We start from the raw sequence: 17,037 nt of genomic DNA, 5'->3' as shown, positions 1-17,037 counted from the left end.
GCGGGAGGGAGGGAGGGATGGAAGGAGGGGAGGAAGGAAGAATATATCAGGCTATGAAAAAAAACACCGTAAGTAAAAAGGGAGGGGATGGCAGAGCAAGGGGTAGCTATTTTGATAGAAGAATCAGGGAAAGCTTCCTTGCAGTGACAATTAAAGAGAGACTTGAGTGAAGCAGAGAAGAGGGCTGTGTGGATATCTGGGAATGTGAATAGCAAGTGCAAAGGCCCTGAGGCAGGAGCCTGCTTGGAGAGTTTGAAGAACAGTGAGAGGCCAGTAGAGTGAAAGTGGAGTGAGTGAGGCAGAGCAGAGAGGCAGGCAGGGACTAGATGACACAGGGCCTTGCAGTCCATGGTGAGGAGTCTGTGTGTACTGGGTGAGAGGGGAGACACAGGAGGATTCAGAACAAGGGAGCGCTGTGGAGCCATTCCCATCTCAAACAGATCCTCTGGCTGCTGGGGTGGGGAGCAGGCTGGGCAAGGGGCACAAGTGGAGCTAGGGAAACCAGTTAGGAAGCTATAGCTGTCTCCCCAGACAAGGGACGGTGACAGCTCAGCCCCGGGAAGCAGAGGGAAGGTGGTAAGATATGGTTTAGCCAGGGACCACCGAAGTATCAGCACCACCCTCCCTGGCACAGATACACAGACCTGTAACAGATGCCAACAGGTAAACAGGATGCACATAAAAGTTCACAAAGCAAAGAGAAGTGCGTGAGAAGGAGAAAAAGATCAGAAATCTGAAATGGTTCCACTTACTACCTGCATAAGCCTTACCCTGAGCAAGCCACACATTTCTTGGGGGCTCAGTTTTCTCATTATAACAGGACCCAATTCATAGGGTAACTATGGGTAATGCAAACTGGTACTTTTTTTTCTTTTTTTTTTAATAAATTTATTTATTTATTTTGGCTGTGTTGGGTCTTCGTTTCTGTGCGAGGGCTTTCTCTAGTTGCGGCAAGTGGGGGCCACTCTTCATCGCGGTGCGCGGGCCTCTCACTGTCGCGGCCTCTCTTGTTGCGGAGCACAGGCTCCAGACGCGCAGGCTCAGTAATTGTGGCTCACGGGCCTAGTTGCTCCGCGGCATGTGGGATCTTCCCAGACCAGGGCTCGAACCCGTGTCCCCTGCATTGGCAGGCAGATTCTCAACCACTGCACCACCAGGGAAGCCCTCAAACTGGTACTTAATGTCTGGAATGTTGTACATGCTTGATAAAAAATACATTCCTAACCTCTGCTTTTAACAGTCTGAGTGGTGGCTCTGCCAATTTAGTCACTGTGTAATCTTTATAATTCACATAATTTAGTCACTGTGTAATCTTTATAATTCACATCATCTCTCTGAGCCTCCATCTGATAAATGCAAACCAATGATGACGGTACCTACCTCAAGTCCTCAGCGTGAGATTGAATGAGACATTGGCTTAGCAAAAAGTCTGGCCCTCAGTAAAACAGTAACTGAAGGCCTCAATAAAATGGTAGCTGAAGCCCTCAGTAAGATAGTAACCAAAGCCCTCAGTAAAATGGCATGAATCTGACACACCAGTCATTCAGCTAGATGATTTCTAAGTCTCCTTCTAGCTCAATCATCCCCAAACTCTAAACAAGCCAGCTTCAAGTCCATGAATGAGTCAACCCTGGAGGTAGGAAATGATGCAAGCGAAGGCAGGCCAAGGTGAAGAGAAGCTGGAACTCCCACCTCAAAGTGAACAGAACTAAACGCAGGCACCTCTACTCAGGTGATACCTATTAATCTGAGACACAGAATCGTGTAAGGTTAGTGGTGGGAAAGAGCTTACGGAGCACTACCCCCTTGTTTTGGAGCTGAGGCTCCCACAACACAGGGAGAAGAAGTGTGTGGGCTGAGGTTGCACAGCCAGGCAAAGGCAGAGGTGGGAGCTGACAAGGCTCCCCGCGCTGCCCCAGCCAGTCTGGTTGGTTAGAGGGTAGGAAGGAGAAAACAACAAAAACCCCATCTACAAGAAAGAAAATAATTGAGTAGGGATGTCTTTTAGACTAGCAGAAATGCCTTTCTTGCCATCAAGAGTTAAATTCAAATGGCTTAAAGGGCCAGGTAATGTAAATGAACTGAGCAACCAGTGCAAAGACAGACGAATGTCCCTAACCTAAAGACATTCACACTCAGATTTTTTCTCTTTTTAAGAATTATACCACCAGGGCCACTGCTAAGATGCCTGGCACTTTTGTACAAATTAGGAGAAGACACCTCTTCCTCTGCACCCTTAGAAGGCATGTGTCAGAACACTGTCTTGATAAATATGCAAATGTGAATGGTGCCCTCATGATATGCAGTGCTCTTGTGCAGTGCACTGCCTGTGCAACTGTACCCAATGACACATAGAAGACTTCCCTGGGCTGCAAGTTGGGGACCTCTGTCTACATTCCATGGTCATATAAAAGGCACTGAAATACCACAGCAAAGGTCATGTGAGAAAAAAAAAAAACATGTTCACTGTCAATACCTAACTCCTAATCAGAACCCACCTCTGAACTGATGTCCAAAATGGACACCAAGAAAGCTCCCGCCTCAGTGCCTTTGCATTAGCTATTCCCTCTCCTACAGCACTTTCCCTCAAGACAGTGACACAACTTACTCTCTCACTGCACTCAAAATTCTGGTTAAATGTCATCTCCTCAGAAAGTTCTTCCCTAAATAGCATCCTCACCACCTCACAATCATCTTCCATCCTCCCATCCTGCCTTATTTTTCTTCTTATTGCTTTTTACCAACACTAGGTTTACTGGTTGGTTGTATATCTCCCTCCACCCGAACACCAGCTCTGTGAGAACATGGGATTTTGTCTGTTCTGTTCACTATTCTATCTCCATCTCCAGTCAGCAAATTTTTCCCATAATGGACAAGACAGTAAACATTTTAGGCTTTGCAGGCCATATAGTGTCTGTCGCAAGGACTCAACTCTGCCAACATAGCACAAAGGCAGCCACCTTTTTACATATTTACAAATTTACATATTTCTGACAATATGTAAATAAATGGCATGGCTTTGTTCCAATAAAACTTTATTTAGAAAGGCAGGTGGCGGGCCGGACTTGGATGGCATAGTTTGTTGACCCCTGTCCTAGAATAATGTGCTCCAGACTCCAATATGCACACAAGTCACCAAGGCATCTGTAAAAGGCAGATTCCGACTTGGCAGACTGTGAAGCCTGGGATTCTGCATTTTGAACAAGCCCCCAGGGGAGGTCTGTGCTGCTAGCCCGTGGACCAAACGAGTGGGGAGCACCGTGTGGAAGCACAATCAGTATTTGTTGAATAAACAAGAGATAAGCAGAAAACCACTCAATCCTACTCCACACTCTTCCTGCTACTTTGTAACCATGGCATCCTGCCCTTGCTGATACAATCCATTGCTTTTATCTTCAGTGTATCATTTTCTGATGGAGAGAGAAAGCATATAGGCATAGACCGGGGATACAGCCAGTGTATGCTGATGGATTATTTTACATCATTACGCCCGGGGTCAGGTAAAGCCAAGGCATAACAAACATTTACTTGAGGCAGGTTCCAAAACTTGTATTCATTAGATCAGTATTTACAGTTTTATAATAAATGTCAAATTAGGAAGATGGGATTCCTTTAACAGAAACCTAAGCTTCAAGGGGAGAGGTCAATTTGGTTAAATAAACGATGCCAAGAAGATCAACTCAGCTTCACTTCCTATTTGGAAAAATCACAATGCGATGCCTTTTTAAGCTCCACAGTAATAACTGCTTTGATCATTTATAGGGAATCTTAAGTGTGCGGGGCATTCTACCCATGATGATGCCCATGATGATGGCGATGACAACAATGGATCCAACCACAAGGACAGACACAAACCCTCTCTTGGAGGACACTCAAGAAACTGGTGACACTGGGGCCTCAGGGAGAGGAGGTGGCCGCCAGGGTATGAGGAGGGAGGCCGGTCTTGCCCTGTGCATCTCTTGTATCTTTCAAATTCTGCATCATGTGAATGCATTTCCTTCCCCAAAGTTAAACTGTAAAAGAAACCAGAGCAGCCTGCACCTAGCACTGTCTTTTACACACATGCTCCTCTCCTAGATCCTAAAAGAGAAGTAACTTTCTGTCCAATTTGCCGTTGGGGACCTTGAGGCCCCAGGAGGTGACATGATCCTTGTTCACAGTCACACCACTAGTGTGATAAAAACTCAGGCTGAAGGACAAGGATGGCCAGGTAGGTCCCATGACCAGCTCAGCACAGGTGGGATCATGGTTTGCATTTGGGAGCCAAACCCTCTGGAGATGCTGAGGTCTCAGAGCCCAAGTGCAGGCTACACTGGCCTCCCTGGGCTCTTAGGCTCCAGGCCTCATACCAGGACATGATCGGGAGTGTCCACAGAGGCCCGCAGTCCATGCCCCCAACCAGGCCGCACAGCCCCGCAGGCCGGCTATTGTTCTGCACCTGGGAGGGCCCTGCTGGCTGCTGTGGCCAAACCCTGGGAGAGAAGGAAGGCAGGTGGAGGAGAGGGGGGAGCAGGGAGACAGCAATGGACGGCATGAGCCGGAGCACGCTGACAAGGGAAGAATTTGCCGTGATGCTCAAATAGACTAGATTGATTTCCTGAATTTTTCAAAATACCTAAGCAACAACAGAAGCCCCTAGGCACAACCTGGAAAATTATCTTAGGATCATCAAAGATTTCTACTTCTTCTTTGTGGCCGAACTAGTTAAGTGTGCAGGCTTTGGAGCTACATGCCCTAGGTCAATTCATGGCTCACCCACTTCCTGTGTGACCTTAGGTAAGTTACTAAACCTCTCTGTGCCTCCAAGTATTGCCTGGAAATCAAGGTAGTATTATATCCATTTATACATGGAAGGCACATAAAGCAATTCCCAACCTTACTTGGAGCTTGGTAAATGCTATTTTCCCCCTAATGTCATGAAAATAACCTGATACAGACTCAACTAAGGAAGCGGGGGCAGGAGCTGGGTACTATGAGCTTAAGTGTGCAAGCGTGAGGAAAAGACTGAAAGGAAAACGCTGAAGCAATGACACTAGTCCTCTCCAGGTGACAAAGGGTGCTGTTTGGTTTCTTATATTTTTCTGTATTTTTTAAACAATGAATACATACTAAGAAAAGAAAAATAATTGAATAAAAATTATATACATATGTGTGTATCTTATGCACAGATACACACATATATATAGTGTCTATATATACGCATGTGTATATTTACATATATATGTATCTGTTTATATAAAAAATATATATATAATCTATATATGCAAGTCTGTGTGTGTGTATATATATATATATACACATATACATATACATCCACACAAACTTTTTCAAACCTGTGTCAGAATGTTCAGAATCAGCCACCCCTAGGTAGTGGGTCTGAGGACCATACACAGCAGGGGAAACAGTTTGGCCAAGGAGGCCAACAGCTGGGCTTTTAAATTCAGCTTCACCACGTGTGGGCTACATGACCCTGAGCGAGTCCTCTGACCTCATCCAGGGCACGTGTCAGTAAATTATGGGCACTCGTATCATCCTATCATCATTATCTAGCTCATGCCCATCCCAGCTCCGGGATGACAGCATGAAATCCAAACTTCCACGTGAGAACAAAGGCTCCCTTTTTTTATCCTAACAGGATGGTGCGGAGGAAAATAAACAATAACAGGGAATAGTGACAACGCGCATACACGGAGTGCTTGGTGCAAGCCAGGCCCCGTTCTACGCACTTTCCAGTCTTAAGTCTTTTATCTTTGCAAAGACCCTAGGAATTGCCCCCTCTGCTGAGTGGTGTGACCTTAAGCCTCAGTTTCCTCACCTGTAAATGGGGTTAATAATAGCACCATGACCTCCTGCAACTGGCACACAGGGGAAGCTTGGTCAGGGTCACTAGTGACCACATGCTCCCTGGGGAAGGCACTCAACACCTCTGAGCCTCATTCACAGAGCAGGGGCAGCAAGCCTGCCTGAGCCACTCCACGTGACGTGCTTGTCACACAGTAAGTGCTCGATAAACAGATGCAATTATGGGTAGAGTCAGCCCACAGTTTTCCAGGAAGCTCAGATCAAGCAGCTTTTACCTCCACGCTGTCTCCCAGGATGCAGAGAATGGCTCTGCTGCTCTCACAGAGGGAACAGGGCCCGTGTGAGAAGCCATCACCTCCCCTCTCTCCCGGGGCATGTTGGAGCTAGCAGGTACTTACAATCCACCTCTAGCAGATGCCTCCTTTCTCACAGGACCAGAGACAGTCTTTGTTTCTCCCGAGGTCCCTCAGTGAAGAAAGTGAAGGCCATGATGGGACCTGGACGCCCAGCGCCGGGTCCAGGGCTCAAATCACACCACCAGCCGGGTGCTGCCCAAAGATGCTACAGAGCAGCCTTTCATGAGCCCTGTCCCGTCTTACCCTCATGTTAAGCCCCGGCTGGAGCTCTCTGTGCTGGGGCTTGATGCAGAGCCGGCTGGGAGCAGGTGATAGATGAATGAATAGGTGCGTGGAAAGATGAGAAGCCAGAAGTTAAAAGCCAAAGTCAGGGCTCCAGTGCTTACTGGCTGCCTGACTTTAGGTAAGTGACATTAGCTCCCCCCCGCCTCTTTTTCCATGTGTATAAGGGGAATAATAGCACCAACTCACTGAGTGGTTGCAAGGATGAAATAGTATCACGTATGTAACAAACGATGTGTAAATAAACAACCCTCAATGTGTAAATAAAGTACCCTAAGTTAGTCTCAGATGTGGTTAACTCAACCAGAAAAAACCTGAACGGGCACCAGGATCTAATCTTAGGCTATCAGAGCTTAAAATACCCCAGATCCATGTCAATCTTTCTCTCTCAACCAAAGAACATCAGCAGATTAAAAGACCACTTTGTGGGACTTCTCTGGTGGTCCAGTGGTTAAGACTTCGCCTTCCAATGCAGGGGGTGTGGATTCGATCCCTGGTTGGGGAGCTAAGATCCCACATGCCATGGGGCCAAAAAAACCAAAATGTAAAACAGAAGCAATATTGTAACAAATTCAATAAAGACTTTAAAAATAGTTCACATCAACAACAACAAAAAATCTTAAAAAAAAAAAAAAGCCTACTTTGTACCCAAGATCACACGGGGCACTTTTGCTTAGAATCCTAACAACTCTTAACAAAACAAAACAAAAAATCTGAAAGATGTAGGTCTTTACTACTTTCTAAGTGAAGAAGCTGCAGCCCAGACAGTTACCCAGAGTCCCAAAGCTAATGAATGCTAGGACTGCCTTGCTCCAAACAACCTGCTCTTTCTGCTACCAAAAGGCAGCACAGGGCTTCCCTGGTGGCGCAGTGGTTGAGAATCTGCCTGCCAATGCAGGGGACACGGGTTCGAGCCCTGGTCTGGGAAGATCCCACATGCCGCGGAGCAACTGGGCCCGTGAGCCACAATTACTGAGCCTGAGCGTCTGGAGCCTGTGCTCCGCAACAAGAGAGGCCGCGATAGTGAGAGGCCCGCGCACCGCGATGAGGAGTGGCCCCCGCTCGCCGCAACTAGAGAAAGCCCTCGCACAGAAACGAAGACCCAACACAGCCAGAAATAAATAAATAAATAAATAAAAATTTTAAAAAAGGCAGCACAGATTGATGGTTCAGTGTGGGCTCTGGCTTTAAACCTCCTATGTCTAAATCAAAGCCACCGCTCACCAGCTGGGTGACATCAGCCAAGTTGCTTAACCTCTCTGTGCCCCAATTTCCTTGTCTGTAAAATGAGAGTAATTCTACCACCTGCACTCCATAGCATCGCTGCAAAGATTAAGGCGGTCCCTCTAAGGAAAGTACATGGTAGACGCTGGGTAAGTGTACCTGCGTCATTGTTACATCACAGTGCCTGGCGCGTAAGAGGAATCCAAAAATCTGTTTCTAGAACAAATGAAGTTTCCTCTCTATGTTCCCACTGGTTGCCAGACACGCTGCAAGCCTCAGACTTAATCTCTCTTTTTGGAACAATTATTCCTCCAAGATTCTGGAAATTTTCTGTTTTCTGCTTACACTGGGGGCGGCGAGGGGCAACGTTTGACGCTCATTCATGATAATTTATATCCTCATGTGAGCTGAAAGCACCTCTTGCTTCCCTCGGTGTGTTTCTGACATGCAGACGTGTTAGCACACAGCACCATCCAACCCTGCACCTCCTCATCCCTCCACACCTGTACCTGTACAGGCTCCGCCCCCCCCCGACACCCTCTCTTCTGCACCTGGCTCACCCCTGGAGGCCAGCACCCATCTCCACGCTTTTACAAGGCCTCTGTGACCACTCCAGCCTCAGCCAAGGTCACACGCCAGGGCTACATCTGGCCCACAGATGCACTTGGTTTGGACTGTACCCTTTTAAAAGATGTTTTAATTAATGGCCAGTGTTATCATCAAGAGACTGGTATAGACAAAGAGAGGGTAGTGAGGATGGGTCCTCCTGAAGTCGGCCTCAGCATCCCCTCCCCACCCCATCCTCACCTGTAAAGGAAAAGACTGGATCAAGCCAGCCCTAGATGTCTTCCCTCTGAAAACAGGAGAATCTCAGTGTGATGGGCACGGCTGCTCAACCCTGGGCACTCCGGCCTCCCCCAAGACTGCAACCACCCACGTGCCTCCCGCCCATAACTGATCTCTCAAAAAATCCAGTTTGCTTGACTTTCAGAATATACCCAGAGTCCAACCATTTCTCATGCCCTCCACTCCCCAGTCCTGGTCCAGCCACAGTCCTGTCTCGCCTGGACCACTGCAGCAGCTCCTAGCCCATCTCTGTGCTCCTTCCCCCAGCCGCCCCGCAGCCTGTCCTCATCAGCAAGGCAGCCAGAGGGATCTTGCTGAAACCTAGGTCAGACCCGGTCTTCCCGGCTCCCGCCTTCCTGCAAGTGAAAGTATTCAATGTCCAAGGCCCAAGTGTGCCCATCCTCTTTCCTCCGGGCCTCCACCCACTCCTCCTCTGCCCTGACTCAGCCTGCCCTTCCCACGCAGGCCCCCTCTCTGCTCCCAGACCGCACCCAGCGTGGCCCCGGCTGTCCAGGCCGCCGTGAGCGCTCATCCCCAGAAACCCAGACCCTTTAGTCCTTCAGCTCCCCCTTGGCTCAAATGCTACCTTCTCAGGAAGGCCTATCTGACCACACCCAATTCCCCTCGCCCTGGCAGTTTTTCCCATAGTACTTATCACCCTCCAACGTACTACTGAATTTTCCTATTTATTAGATTTATTGTTTATCTCACTGCAGCCAGAACGTCAGCGCCACGGGGGCAGGAATTTCTGTCTGTTTTGTTCACGGCTGCATTCCCAGCGCCTGGAAGAGTGCCGAGCACCTAGAAGGCGCTGGGTGAATAATTCGAGCAAACGAATGAATGAGCAAAATGCATCCCTGATGACCTCAGACCACGTGCTCCTCCTCTGAAGCTTGAGGATCACTGTTTCACTCCTCTTCTCCTTTCCTTCTCCAGAAGGTCTCATCGAACCTCTGTAGTTCTAAGCAAACGCAGCAGCCCTGATCAAGACAAATTAGCATCAGCAAGACCTGCTTCCTGTTTCACGGAGCCAGCCTCACCGAGCACAAAATTTTATTAGTCAATGGAAGCCAACACGCCCAGCCAATTGCCAGAGAAGCGCGGCTCTCTGTCACGACTCCAGTTTCGCCTGGTCAGGAGGAAACCCCATCTGGCTTCTTTCTCCCCTGTCTTAGATATAATTTAAAGTGAGTCGCAGAGAGTACAAAAGCCAAAATCCAACAGGATGAAAATCACTGTCCCGTAATCTGTTTTACGAGATGAAAGCTCGGAGACTTTACTAGCCTCCTCCAGGATGGGAAGGCGGTAACCTGGACAGGTGCGCCCCGGCCCCCCACTCTTCTCTCTGCAAAGCTCATTACTGTTCCCCAGGATGAAATCGAGATCAGGTTTCTGCATCTGCAAGGAATTTCTCCTAAAGGAACTGCCCATGTTTTTTCCATATGTCTGAACATCTGTTTGAAAGAATCAGGAGTATTGTCTTTGGAGGTGTGTACTGTGGTTAAACAATCTCAGATTTTGACTACTTTATAACGAAAAGGATGGCTTTCCAATCCTTCTTTCAGTTGAAAACACGTCCCAGAGAGTGGTAAGAATAACGTTTATTGAAAACCCCAGCACAAAGATGGATGAGGAAAATAATGAGGTGTCCTCTACCGGGAATTTCTATGCAGGATTATGGTTAAAGGGTCTGGAAGCAGCCAGGGAAAGGATTAAATGACAGTGGCATTATACAGGCAACTCTCAGCTGGGGTATTATGAGATCCCATAAGCTGAAGAGCTATGGAAACGCTTAAAGCCCAACCTTGCAAAAGCTGCCTTTGAATGGCAGTTTTGTCCACCAAAGGACCGCTGCTTCCTATCCTGAAACAGAACGAGGAGATGATGGCAGGGTTCCACCAAAAGGCATGTGGCTCTTTCAAGGTGAATCAAGTGGTTCCCTTTCTCTGATCCCTACAGGTCAAAGTCACGTCAAAGAACTAAGATTCCCAGGCTCCTCAGAAAAAACCATAAACTTGCTCTAGTTCCACGGGATTTAGAGCTTTATAGGAGAAATGTCCAGGGTCTGGCGGCGAACAGAGCTCCTTCCCTAACTGGACAATTCTTAGAAATCGTATAAACATAGCCTCTTTCCTACCTCCCTTTCTACTGATAACCCTTAACGTAGCACAGTCCTTATGAACCCCCAGAGGCTATGAACTTGAGGATATTTGCCTTGAGCTAAATCTAACTCAAATTTTGATTTAGTAGCCAAAATATAAAAATCAGAAATTATACATAAAAATTCAGATTCCTAGCTCCCCTTAATAAAAACTGTGAAACCTGGCAACTTTGGTTCCCACATGGCATAACCGAGGGGGGCTGAGTACCAGCTGCCTCCTTCAGAGACGGCACATACTGTGCTGTGCCCTACTCCCCACCACTCCCTATTGCTCCCTGCTTGGCCAAGGCAGTCATTTCCTTCCATCGTCTGGCTCCCACGAGCACTCAGTTTGTAATCTTGTTTCTGCACTCACTTCTTTGGTTCTCTCCTTAGTCCACTCCTTCTAGAGAGATGCAGTTTGTTATTGAGGGTATGGGAAATAAATCCTTACAAGTGGATGTGCACTAAGCCCTGTAGTGATGGCCTGAGCGTTAGAAAGTCTATGACTCTGCTTCTGAGATCCAGACTCATATACGCAACTGCCTACTTGCTGTCATTGCTTGGATGCCCAACAAGCCCTTCCTAATTCCCTCACCCCAAACTGAACTCGTAATCTTCCCCTAGGAAAATGACTGCCTCCCCAGGTCTTCCCACGTGGCATATGACACCACCCTCTACCCAGGCACTCCTTCACCCCCCCACACACCTAAGCCAGCACCAAGTCCCGAAGCTCACAGCTTGGAATCCATCCCCTCCCCTCCCAATGCCACCTCCCGGTCCTCACCACCTTAACCTTCCAGCCGGCACCGCCACAGCCTATCAAATTCCCCTCCCTGCTTCTTCCCGTAGAGAAGCCCACTCCTTAGAGGGAAGCCCAAGTGACCCCAAAAACATTAAATCAGAATCATCTTCCTCCCCTGCTCAAAACTCGGCACTCCCTTCCCCTTGCCCTGAAATAAAACCCTAGTTCCTCATCTTGGCTTATGAGTCCTGCCAACCATCACCCTCCAAGCTAAACTCAAGTGACACTGGCCCTCCTTCGGCTCCTCAGACACACCAAGTTCTTCCCTGCCTCAGGACCTCCGTGTGTGCCGTGCCTTGTGCGTGGAACACGCTCCCGCCACCACCAGAAGAGACAGAGACAGAGAGAGGAAGGGCAACATTCCTGTCTTTGCTGGCTCGATCATCTGCTCCAGGCCCCAGCGGGTAAGTCACCTCCTCAAGGGATCCTCCCTCCCTCTAAAGCAGGTCATCCAAGTAGTACTTTCTTGGCACGGTTTGTTTTGTCAAAGCACTTACCACCACCTCCCGCCCCAAGTTGTGAATCCAACAGATGAACTCCTCATCAGCTGTCACGTCCTACCTTGGAGTCCAGGTGTCATCCCAGATGGCCCTCATCTGGCCTCCCTGACAAACCCACATCTCAGCAACGGTCACACCAACTATCCTGGTCTACTTGGCATATCTGGTGCCCCTTGAGCTACATCAGGGCAGGGACTGTGTCCATCTCACCCATCATTACATTACTGGCGCCTAGCACAGTGCCTGGCACAGAGCAAGCCCTGGACAAGATGTTCACCGAATGAATGAGTCATGAGATCTGAAAAGCATTTAAGGTTTGGAACAAACTTTCTTCCAAGATCAAGTGACATTCAAGAGAGAGGAAAGAAAAAAGAAAGAAAAACAGCTGAACACAGCATATGCTTAAGATATGAAATTTTACATGTAAAGAAAGAGAATGAAATGGTCATGTACTCATTTTATTTTCATATAAAGAGGAGCATAAAACCACTAGGCATGCAAAAAAAAAAAAAAGTGAAGTTTTATAGTGTGGCAAATAAAAAAGAGCAAGGTGAGGACCAATCATCGAGAGGGGGAAAAGTGAGCCATGGTACAGTACAGAAATAGAAACAGATGGAGAGATAAGGAGAGAGACAGAGATCAAGAAAGAAACCAGCAGAAGCATCTAGGCAAGGTACAAAACAGAGCTTCGCTGCTCTTCTGGGAATGAAAGGGCAACCCTCCAGATTTCGAAAGGGGTTTTCGCACCTACTTAAAGGTTAAGAGCCCTTGTCTTCTTAAAGTCCCCTCTTCTCTTCATTTTTCAAAGAAGTTTTTAAAAAACTGACTTCCTATGTTAAAAATCAGGGGTTAGCACATCTCGTTTTGAAGAGAACCCAATCTATTCAAATGATTTTTTTTTTAAAGACTTCACTTTGTGTCTTTTTTTTTTTAAACATCTTTATTAAAGTATAATTACTTTACAATGGTGTGTTAGTTTCTGCTTTATAACAAAGTGAATCAGTTATACATCTACATATGTCCCCATATCTCTTCTCTCTTGCATCTCCCTCCCTCCCATCCTCCCTATCCCACCCCTCTAGGTGGTCACAAAGCACTGAGCTGATCTCCCTGTGCTATGCGGCTGCTTCCCACTAGCTATCTATTTTACATCTGGTAGTGTATATATGTCCATGACACTTTGTGTCTTTTGAGGATATGGCTACAGATTTTTAAGTCATACGTTGAGTTTTCAAAGTTACGAACAAGAAGAGGGGCGGATCCTGGGGAGCTGTTGGAAGGAGGGGCGTGAACATCAAGCATAGCGTAGTGGGCATCCTCGGAACTGCATGTCCAGCCCATTCCCTTCTCTGGAACTTTCCATGGCCCCAGCCCCTGATGAATGGGTGAGCAGAGCCTTGCACTACACATGGTCTGACCTCTCCGGCCAAGCTAACTGGACCGGGGGTGGCACCCTTCCCTCCCCCACCCAGGGCCAATTAGAATCTCCCTGAGGGTCAGGACTTGGGCTCCAACGAGCTGGTGAGGGGCTAGAACACGGACAGCACAGAAAATCGATAGGCAGGAGGGCCTGGTGGGCATTTCTCCACCAGGACTTCCCTGCCTGGTGAGAATGAGGCGGCAGGGAAAGCTGTTCTGTAGAGCGATGTGGAAGACGAGGAAAGCTGTGTAACAGGCAAAGCCAGACACCTGAATCCAAATCCTGAGTCCACCATTCAAGAGCTATGATCTTGAACAAGTTCCTGGACATCTCCTTGACCGAACTGTAACTGCTTCTTAGGGCTTTTTTGAGGATTAAATAAGTTAACACAGACGGCACTTGGAATAGGGTCTGACATGCGGTCAATGCTCACTAAGTGTTAATTATTATTAGCATCATCTTGCTGAACTGTAAGTTCATGACGGTGAGGGTTTCTGGCTGGTTCGTTCATACCACATCCCAGAATCTAGAACCATGCCTGGTACATAGCAGTGCTCAACAAATGTTTGTTGGATAATCAGAGAACAAAGATACCACATAGCTCTGAAAGGATAGACACCATGGACAGAGCCTCCTAAAGCTTCTCCTTGTTTCTTTCCTGCTTTTCCCGTCTCAGGGTAAAAGCCAAACTCTCCCCCATGGCTACTCGGGCCCTGCCCGCTCGGGCCCCCTCCTCTCTCCCTCTGGCCCTTCATAGTCTGGTTCCACTGGCTTCCTCAAGGTCCACTGACACAGTTTGCTTCCTTTGGCCTCTAAGCATTTGCACATACTGTTCCCTCTAGGCACCATCCTCCGCCCCCGTCTCTTCTTCAAGGAAATGTTACCAGGGAACTCTTCCCCCCTCTACACTGGCTCCTCCATTTTACACACCTAGAGCCTCATGCACGTTTCCTTCCTGCCACTTGCCACAATTTGTAATTTTATCATTTGCATGATTATTTTATTATTTTTTTTAATTAATTAATTTATTTATTTTTGGCTGTGTTGGGTCTTCGTTTCTGGGCGAGGGCTTTCCCTAGTTGCGGCAAGCGGGGGCCACTCTTCATCGCGGTGCGTGGGCCTCTCACTATCGCGGCTTCTCTTGTTGTGGAGCACAGACTGCAGATGCGCAGGCTCAGTAGTTGTGGCTCACGGGCCTAGTTGCTCCGCGGCATGTGGGATCTTCCCAGACCAGGGCTTGAACCCGTGTCCCCTGCATTGGCAGGCAGAGTCTCAACCACTGCACCACCAGGGAAGCCCTTGCATGATTATTTAGTCAATAACTTTATACCCCCTAGATCATGAGCTCCATAGAGAAGCTAACCACCGCTTCTCTTTCAGTCTTCATTGTATCTCGGCATCAAGCACAGTATATGGCAAAAGGTAGGTGGTCAACAAATACTTGCAGAACGAATCCACTTGTTGAATGGATTGACTGAGCAAAGAAATAAATCTTGGACTCATGACCATGAGTCCAGGTTCTTCTTGAGCTGAATCTCCTGACCTGATGATATGTTACCCCAGTAGCCTCCCCATATAATCCCCTTTTTCTAATCTGCTTTGAATGAGTTTCTCTCTCTGTTACAACCAAAGGCTTTGACTCCAGCACACACTAACACCACCTCCAGGCCAAGAGGTTCCCATCCTAGAGCAGATAAGCCTTGATCGATCGATAATGATATGAAGACTTTCTTTTCCAAAAATCAGTTTTCAAGCATGACAGAGTAAATAGTACCAGACCAGCCCTACCACCATAAACAACTATAAAATAGGACAAAAGTTGATAAGTCAGTTGCTTTCAGGCAATAGACAGCAGGCAGCGTAAGACTGTGGTCCATGAGAGAAAGGAAACATAGGAGGTGAGCCCATGTTCACTGCAGCTCTCTGCCTGGGGACAGTTTCCCTCCCACATGCAGGGAGTGGAGTTCAAGCAGAACACAGTGGTCCTGCTCAGTTGGGGAGACAGAGTTCAGAGTCCCAGGCTGTAGAAGCAGCTAGGATCTGTGGGTAAAGCATCAGAGAGGAGGAAGGTGCTAGGGGAGCTTCCCAAGTCCTTGGCCAAGGGCTGGGCTGTGTAAGCACAGGGAAAGAAAGTGCAGAGTTTATCAGAGAGAGGCAGCTATGGGGTAAAAAGGGAAACAGAGAGACTAGAGGTTGAGCAGGGCTGGAGTATTGGAATTCCAGCCCACCAGAGAGGAGTGACCTCCCCACGAAGCATCCAAAAAGACTAGGCCTTAAGAGTAAGGTCATGCCTTACAGTAAGGGCTACTTTAGACCTGCCCTAACATGGTCTAAAACCTAGCCTCAACTAGATCCACAAAAGAAGGAATTTGATGGCTAACCCCATGAACCTGAAGGGCATGGGGAACACCCTGGGCTTTCCACAGGTCTACCTTAACAAAGGGTAAAATCAAGCCTATAAAAGTTCAATGTGATCAGCCAGTAACTGAACTACCTTTAGAGGAAGATAACAAAATCAAGAGTCTCTACAATGTCCAGTACACGTCATCACAATGTCAGTATACAGTCAACAATTACTAGACATGCAAAGAAATAGTAAAATGTGACTTGTGGTAAATGAAAAGAAGCAACGAATGCAAACAAAATCCCCAAAAGGCTGTGATGTTAGATTTAGAAAAAGCAACTGCCAGGATTTATAAGTTCTTAATATTATCATTAAAGTCCTTAACCAGGTATATACACTCAAAGCTACCTGTGAAGATTTTAGGGTTAGGGGTTTGTATGCTTGTTTTTTGTCTGAATTGTACTTGTGTCATGTAGTTTCAGTGGATGCTCAAGAATCTGCATTTTTAACAACTACTCTAAAGGGTTTTGATGCACCATCAGATTCTTATCATAGAATACTTTTACTTTAAGGCAAATTTAAAAGAGTTAAATTAATTTAAATGTATTAAAGGGCTGGTTAATTGAGTTGGTTGGTGGGCACCAGTCAGCAATTCCTGGTTAACCAGACTATACAATCAAGAATATTTCAACTCAATATTTTGGAGAAAAAAAACAGTTCTCCACTTATTTTGAAAAAAAAATCTGAGGTTAAATCAAAAGCCACAGACATAAAAGATAATGCTTAAGGAAAAACCAGGAGGAAATGCTCAGAGTATAATGTAAAGTGAAAAAAAAATCAAAGTACAAACTACTATAACATCAAGTATAAAAATGTACAGTGATAGACATTGCCATGTTTATGAATAGAAAAAAAGGCAACAGGAAATATATCAAAATGCTAATAATAGTTATTTTAGGTATTTGACTCTGCGTAGTTTTAACTTTTCCCCAGTTTTCAATATACTGATTTTCCTCAATGGACTCTCATCTGAAATTTAAACACAAAATGATGGCTTCAGAAACCTTCAATACAGAAACCTCTGCAAAACTCTAGTGGTCTCTCAATCAGAAAGAGAAGGAAGAAGAAGCTTGAGCATGAATATCATTTCTATCCTTATCCAGCTCAGTAAGACTTTCGTCTATGGCTTCTGAGTAGCTGGATTAGCTTCTGATACTCAGTCTCAAATTTCCCATCCCTCAGAGGAATAAGAGGCTAAGACACATACCTCAACCTAATAAGCACCAAGCAGTAGCTCAGCAGAAGTAAATCGCCCAGT

At 46.9% G+C, this 17,037-nt stretch overlaps 1 protein-coding gene across 5 annotated transcripts in view; it reads right to left on the bottom strand.

Annotated features, from left to right (window-relative positions):
* The window catches only part of NFATC2 (nuclear factor of activated T cells 2), a 158,357-nt gene that overhangs the window by 103,050 nt on the left and 38,270 nt on the right, over window positions 1-17,037 (bottom strand). The gene's annotated exons all lie outside the window — the stretch shown is intronic.

The sequence above is a fragment of the Balaenoptera physalus genome, assembly GCF_965194825.1.
Source record: "Balaenoptera physalus genome assembly, chromosome: 16".
In the NCBI taxonomy this organism is placed as follows: domain Eukaryota; kingdom Metazoa; phylum Chordata; class Mammalia; order Artiodactyla; family Balaenopteridae; genus Balaenoptera; species Balaenoptera physalus.
The sequence above is the reverse complement of the archived record's forward strand: the minus strand, read 5'-3'. Positions and strand labels throughout refer to the sequence as shown.